The sequence below is a fragment of the Cynara cardunculus genome (assembly GCF_001531365.2).
Source record: "Cynara cardunculus var. scolymus isolate 2C chromosome LG 15, CcrdV1, whole genome shotgun sequence".
NCBI lineage: Eukaryota > Viridiplantae > Streptophyta > Magnoliopsida > Asterales > Asteraceae > Cynara > Cynara cardunculus.
Genome location: NC_037542.1, coordinates 15,546,813 through 15,555,478, shown reverse-complemented (window position 1 = coordinate 15,555,478; position 8,666 = coordinate 15,546,813).

Here is an 8,666-nt window from a genome sequence, read left to right as displayed (position 1 = left end):
CCTCTTGTAGCGTGCAACATCCGTTCTCTAATTATTTGAGAATTTATTAACATAAAAAAATTAAATACAATTATATAGGGAAAATTGCACCAAAATGGAATCAACTTTCACCTGATTCCTATTTTGGGGAACCAACTTTCAAAATCGTCATTTTGGGGAACCAACTTTCACCTGATTCCTATTTTGGGGAACCAACTTTCAAAATCGTCATTTTGGGGAACCAACTTTCACTTGATTTTTATTTTGGGGAACCAACTTTCAAAATCGTCATTTTGGGGAACCAACTTTCACTTGATTTTTATTTTGGGGAACCAACTTTCACCTGATTCCTATTTTGGGGAACCAACTTTCAAAATCGTCATTTTGGGGAACCAACTTTCAAAATTGTCATTTTGGGGAACCAACTTGCATCTGATTCCTATTTTGGGAAACCAACTTGCAAAATAATTATAGAAAAATAACTAAAATTCATTTCTTTTCAAAAATTAATGCAATAAAATCTATTTTTCATTTCAAATCTCGTTTTTTAAATTCAGATATCAAATTGAAGGTTTTTCGAAAAAAATCCAAATTACCACGATAAAAATTGTTTTTTACTAATGCAATAAAAAAATCAATTTAATAGAAAAAAATTAATTGATGCAATAAAAAATAAATATTAAATATCACATTCAAGATTTTTATATCTAACCAATCTGTGTCAATATTAAAGTTTAAATCAAATTTGGCAAATCCAACCAAAAGTTTGATAGAGACCCTTAAATTATCTGTTACCTGTTCAACAGATCAATCAGACCCTTAAATAAACAAAAAGTTCGATAGAGACCCTTAAATGATGATTTTAAAAGTTGGTTCCCCAAAATAGGAATCAAGTGAAAGTTGGTTCCATTTTGGTGTAATTTTCCCATTTTTCTATAATTATTTTGCAAGTTGGTTCCCCAAAATAGGAATTAGGCGCAAGTTGGTTCCCCAAAATGACGATTTTGAAAGTTGGTTCCCCAAAATAGGAATCAGGTGAAAGTTGGTTCCCCAAAATGACGATTTTGAAAGTTTGTTCCTCAAAATAGGAATCATGTGAAAGTTGGTTCCATTTTGGTGCAATTTTTCCAATTATATATTATATGAGAAAAATTAATGTAAAAAAGAGGATAAATGGTGGAGAGAAGAAAACTAGAAAATGACGAGTAAAGTGCTGCTTTATGGTACATATATGTAGATAATGTCCTCACACAGACACTATTGCAAGTATATATCACCTTTTATTTCCTATTAAGACAATTTGTGCTTAATATATAAAATAATGTAATTATTCTAAGTCTTAGATACCGACACTCACTATGTTTTTTATATTGTCTTATTATATAATAAAATATAATCAATTTGGATTTAAAATTTATTAAATCCAAAATAATATGACAAATATCAATACATATTTTTTATATGTCTAATAAAATCAATTTATTATTTAATTGTCAAAATTAACATTGAAAGCTACAAATTAAGAATGATATTTCTGCAAAATGTACAAGTTGGTAATGCATGCTACAGGAGTTGCACCATTGCACGTATTGAGAGTGGGGTGGCAAAATCGACAAAATCACAATCAAATCGGGACCGGCCAAAATTGAATTTTGGGATATTTATTGTTAGTGCATCTCTAATGGGTGATATCGAAATTTTACATTAAAATTAGGTTTCTGGATATATTTGTTTTTATCTGATGTAAATGAATAGTATTACACTGAATTTGATGTCCACTATGATTTAATGTCAAATGAAATATTTGGTGTAGAATTTGTAATGATTTAATGTAAAGTTTAATTTCCATAGTTTTCAATATTTTTTTAAAAAGGACCTGCAAACTCATTTCTAAAATTTTCAATCTTGTTATTATAAATTTATATCTTTCAATTTTTTTTTGAAATAACAAAACAGATCTTATTAAACGACTAAAACAAGAACACAAAGAGGGTGATCTACAAGATACGGGAACCAAGGCCAAAATTTGGGAAAAACGCAACAGAAACGCACGAAAAGTGAATACCAACAACCAAGCTAATAAAATAAGAGGAGATTAAAAACACAAATCGTGATCAAAGGTTAAGAAACCCAATCAAAACAAAATAGGAGTGAAGGAAGCAAAAGACAATCACAAGCAAGGCCGTAGTAAGAAAGTCGATCAAAACATACAAAGGACCCTTCGTTTACCCTTCATCCTTCATCCAAAACCAAAAACAATCGATACCAGACATGAAAAAATAGATTGCTCTCAATCGATCGATCTTTCTATCCTGCATGTTATGTTTGTTGTCTGTATATCTGGATGACGAATTGATGATGCCTAAATTGTACTTCAAACAAAATTCGAACGTTAATTTCAGAAAATGGTCGATGGTCCAAGATAGAACCTTGGATCAAACCACTAAAAATTATCAACCACTGAACCAATTTCAAGCTATCAATCTTTATTTTATTATAATGTTTTGAAGTTTTCAGGTGCAGAGGGGTTTTCCTCCAAAGAAAACAATCACATTCACCAATGACTAATCTTTATTATTGTAACAAAACCAATTGTTGAGTTTTTTTTTTTTTTTCTGTGAAATGCAACGAGTCCAGCGACGCCTGCAAAATGTTCGATGAAATGCCTGTGAAAATGTTGTCACTTGGAATACTTTGACTCGTGATTCTCATTTGGGTTTGTGTTATGTTAGAAGAATGTTGTTGGAAAGGTCAAAGTTAATCGTATTACTTTCAGTTTACAAAAACAAACAATCTTATTGATTCAGATTTCAGACTTCAGACTTCAACACCAGCTCTTATAAATCAAAAGTGAAATATGACTTCAAACTTCAACGCATATTAAAAAACAAACGCCACCTAAAACAATTTAGATACATTCGTCATTTGTTTATATTATTTTTAATTTTTAATTTCAATCCGTTTGAAAATAATTCTAAACTTCCAAGAAATAAGCATGTGGTCATGTTTTTTTTTGTGTGGGGTGGGGTGGGGGGGTTTGGGAAACAAAATATTTGACAGTCTTTGAAGGGGAAAAAAGAATTGCCGACATTCTTCTCTATGAATATTTAATATATTGAAAGCATATGTAATTGAGACATTCAAAAGAATATATTTTTTATGTTTATTTATTGAGATGTTTTCATAATTAAATTCAATTTCTAAACTCGTTAATAAATTCTAACCACTTAAAAAAAACCAGCAACCAACTTATATTTTGATTACATATATCACATGATAGAAATAAAGGGAGGTTTTATTTATTGACAATTATATTGTTCGTATTAAACTCAACATCTGTATACTAATCGGTGTGTGTAATACTTCAAAGTGTGCATAAGTATAATATAGAGTTCAAAGTCTAGGGGCTAGTTATGTAAGTTAAACGAAATATGAGGTTCAAGGACTGATTGGTCATATATTAAACACAGAGAGACCTGTTATCTATGATATTATTTACACTGAAGGACTTGAGAAGAAACTACGTATAGAGGTTCGAACGATGATTTCAAGTAAATCATTACATTTAAGCCTTTAATAAGTGTTGTTGGTGGCTTAGAGATTTGAAGCGAGTTAATTGGAAGAGTCGAAGTCTTCCTGGAGGTAGAACTAGTCTACTTTAGAATGTTTTTTTTTTGAAGTATATATAATATTTATATACGGCAAATGCAACAAATAAACTCACACACCCTCCTCACCTATGATGAGGTTTGAACCCTTGACCTTCTAAAAGGCCAAGGGCTACGATACTGCTAGGCTAAAGACCCTTTGGTCTACTTTAGTATGTTGTAAGCGACTGGAAGAAGATGTGGCATGTGAGTAAGAAGTCGTGAGGGGAAGTATTCGTCACGACTTAGAACCTTGATCTAAGACGATATCGTGATTCGTGAATATGTAGTACCATAAATGGAGTTGGTAGGAGATGCCTAATCCGTTATAAAACTCACAACACGGTAACCGTTAATGTAAAGATTGTGTTTAAAGGATCCAATTCAAATATTGCTCATACCATAAGGACCGAATATGTAATTTACCTTGTATATTATGAAGTTTATTGTACCGTGTTATACCGGCCCACCAAAAATGATTGTGGTACTGATGTAACGTATCAATCCTTATTTTTTATTTTTCTTATTTTTTTATTTTTATTTTTTAATATTGGCATCATTGACCTTAAGTCAAATGGATCAGTGTCTCCCACTTAAATAATTGGTTTCTAGAAACTCCACGTAATCTGTTCTTCGTATGCATTAGGCTGTTGTACATCTTGCATCGTTTGCGGTACTCAGTCCAAAATTATACGGCTTGAAAAGACCTTCTTTCAATGATAATGTCTTTCATGCATTCAGTGAATGAACCCGTACAAATTGTAATAAAACGCTCGTTTTTTTTAAAGCAAAGTCACTTTTTATTATATTTAAATAATAATTTAATCGTTAAATTTTTTAACAGCAATAACCATATCATACACAAGTGAAACGGACTTATTACAAATGAATGTACGTGTTATCTGAATTCCTTACAAATTCCACACACGTATGCCAAATTCACGGTCTGTAATTTTATACAGTTAAGATTGTAATATTTGAGTTTTCTCGTTAGGTATCTGTATTTTCTCATCAGTCTTAGGTTTCTTAGAAACCAAACGAATTTCTTTTCTTTTTTTCATTAATATGTCAATCATCGTTCAAAAAATTAGAATCATTTACTTTAACGTTTACTTGATATAATTTAAATTGAAAAAACTACAAAATTGCCCTTAAAGAAAAATCTTCATGATTTTAAAGTTGCTTCACGTGATTTTGGAATATGAAAATTAAAACGTGGAGATGTATATTATGTCTATCTAAGGATATTTTGGATATTTTTTATTACGATTTATATTTGATGTTTCTATTTATCTATATTATTATAGAGAGTGGGAGGTCCAAACGAAAACGATAACTAAATAAAAAACACAAGGGTGTGCATTCGACGTGACATGTGATTTTACATTAATGATTAACGTAAGGGTATGTGGGTGACGTGGCTCGTGACCTAATATCGTCTTCAAAGTCGCGTTAATCACATTTGATTTTACATTATGTGATTTTGCATATGATTTTAGTGTAAAATCAAATGTGATCCGACTGTTTTCTTATTATATTATTTGGTTATTGTTTTCGTTTGAACCCGAATATATATATACTTTGACTGTTTTATAAAAAATAATATTTAAAACTGTATTTATTTGCTTATTCATGTTAACTGCATTTATGATATTAATTTGCTTTTAAAAGATTCGTTTATCGAGAAAAAGGTGATTTGTTATATATCCCATAACATTTTTTAAACTGTTCATGATTTTTGTGAATTAAATGAGTATCACATGCGATTTACTGAATTAAACTTGCATTATTCTGATTTGAAAACATAATGCTATCCTTCAACAAAAACAACACGAATCCAAATGAATCATATGAACTTGGGCCAACAACAATCGAGGGCTAAAAGACAATGTGTTCACAAGTGTCTATTTCATTTTTTTGAAACAAATAGTAACTGGATTTCACATACTATTACCAAAGAAATCAAAATCGAAATTTTAATATAGAGAATGACCGAGGCCAAAAAAGGGGAAACTTTGTGTAAGCATATATGTAACAACCAGCCAATTCGTAAATAACAACTCCTAGAATTTGAATAGAAAATTTGTAGAAAAATCAAAAAAAAAAATATATATATATATATATATATATATATACTTCGTGTGTGTGTGTGTGTGTACATAAATTGAAAATAGAATACTTATTGAATCACTAAGTCGACTATTGTAACTAAACTTGATGAAGATCGATGAGTGCATTTTGCAATATCCTTGGACAGAAATTCATCCCGTTTACTATATAATAGGATGTTTATCTAGAAGATTCAACAATCCGTTCAAGTTGCAAAAAACTTGAACCCGATAAATCGAGTGTATCAATATGAATTGAACACTTAAGAAGAAGAAGAACCCATAAGTTTTTATGTTCGTGCATCTCTCCGTTTCCTCACCTTTCTTATGTCTCCTTATCAATCAACAAAACCAAGGCCTAAGGTCTATCCTGATCTTTAATATTTTATAGAAAATATAAATAAGGCAAACATAAGTTATAGGATTTGATTAGGCATAGGAATGGGCCCCGACCCGTCGGGGAATCCGGTCCACCCGCCCCGGTTGGGGACGGGGATTCCCTGCTAAGTCGGGGATGGGGACGGATATGGTACTCCCCGCCCCGTACCCGTTATATGCATATTAATTAATAAATTATATACATACATACATACATATATATATATATATATGTGTGTGTGTGTGTGTGTGTGTGTATGTGTGTTTTATTTATTTCAACTAAAGCGGTAGTTCATAATTTCTTATTTTCTAACTAGGTTTATAATTTAAATTGTTTTTTTATGTTAATATGTAATATTTTAGATATCAAGTCAAAATACAATTACTCGATAAGTTTTGTATTCGAACTCGATATGGTTTTATATTATTCAATATCTTTTGATACACGAAACTTTAAGTTTTTTGGATTTAATTGAAATTTTTTTGTTTTGTTTTAGGTTAATAGTTCTTATATGATGTTGTGGTTTTTTTGTATTAAATTAAATTCATTTTGGTTTTAAGTTTATTGAAAGTGTTTGAGATTTAAACATGTATGGTTTCTCACATATTTAATTTAAAATAACTTATATAAACGGGGGAAAAATCATCGTTTCCCCGTCGGAGATGGGGATGTGATTATATTCCCCGGCGGGGATGGGGATGGGGACGGGAACGGAGATTGAAGTCCCCGCCCCATTCCCATGTCTAGATTTGATGTTATTACTCTTGTTCAACATTGTCTTGGGATTTTTCTAATTATTTCTTTATCCCTTTTTTTAGCCTTCAACAATGACCTGAGTCCCATAAGGACAACCCCACAAAATTAACTCTCTAATTAACTAACAAAACATTATTAAAATATGGACTGAATTAATTAATAGTTCTTAAAAGTCCAAACAATATTTCATCCCGTGGTACAAGAATTATTTATTATTTGAAATATCAAAACAATATACTCATTGTTTGGCCAACACAACTTAACTTCAAAACCCAAATAATTATTTTATCATAAATAATTAAATTCATAAACTATTAAAATCATTAAACTTTCCCATTTTAAATGATTAAATCTCTATACTATTTTTTTTTTAATGAAAAACCAATTAATTTTCTCATGTTAAATTATTATGTTCTTAAATATTTTTTTGAATAAATAAATCATCGAACTTCTAAAAATCGATTACTTACATCTTTTATAAATAAATAAAAACAAGTTATAACTCATTTTGACTTATTAAGTTCTTAAACATTTGGAAGAGCATAAGGTTGGGTAACGGTAAAATTAATTTAGTTTTTTTTTTTTTTTACTGTAAGGCATTTCTAGTTGGTTAAAAGTAGTTTTTTTTGTTAAAATAATGTAGGTAACCAATTTGTAATAGTTCGATGGTTTATTTATTGTAAAAAACGTTCACGGACTTAATCATTTAAAATGAGAAAGTTTAATAATTCTTCATTCAAAAAAAAAATAGTTCAAAGATATAATAATTCAAAATAAGAAAGTTCAGTGATTTTTTTATTTAAAAAGAAATAGTTTAACGAATTAATTTTTCAAACTGAGATAATTCACTGAGTATTTATGAACTTTTTTCCTTAATAAATTAAATATTTTTTAGACAAAAAGTAGATGTAATAAAATAACATTACAAAAAATAAAAAGAACCCAAAATAGAAACAAATATGTAATACGGCACCCCTTATAAGAGCAAAATTAAAGTCACACGTCAATTTATAAATTAAATGTGGCATTAAATCGTGGACTCAAATTAAACCAATAATTAATACACATCTAAATATGCGATACTTTATTTGGCTACGTTTCATATTTTTTGTGTACAATAATTCTTAGGTTTGTTTTTGCCTCCTCCTGTACCACTGAAGCCTTCGAAGATGTGGCAATGAATAAAGGATTTGTGGGTGTTTGACGAAGGGCTGTTTATCTTATTATTACCTGATAAGCATTTTTATCAGTATGATTTGATACTCTTACTTAATTTAATTATTTGGTAATGATTTTTATCTATTAAAACGACATTGTATATAAAAAATTTATCTGGTAAGCGCTTACCGAGTAAGAGTCGTCACTCTTATTTATTGGGTAAGACTCTCGGTTTTGTCTCTACTCTTACTTGGTAAGATTCACATTCTTGTCATATTCATCCGATAAAATAAAATAACTCATCAAACACTTACCAGGTAAACATTTATTAAACGGCCTATAAAAATATAAACTATGTTTGGCAAACTAGCTGATAAGTTAGTTGATGACTGATAAGTGATAAGTTAGCTGATAACTTATAAGTTAGTTGATGAACAAATTATGTTTGGCAAAAACTAGTTTATAAGCATGTAAAATGACCAAAAATGGTATCTTGATAAATAATAGTCCATTCATTTCATAATATAATTCAACAAAAATTCTAATAATGTAATTAAAACAAACTTCTTATAATATAATATGTTAATTAATACAAACAAAATAATAATAATGTTATTTGAAAATTTTAAACTTGAGTAT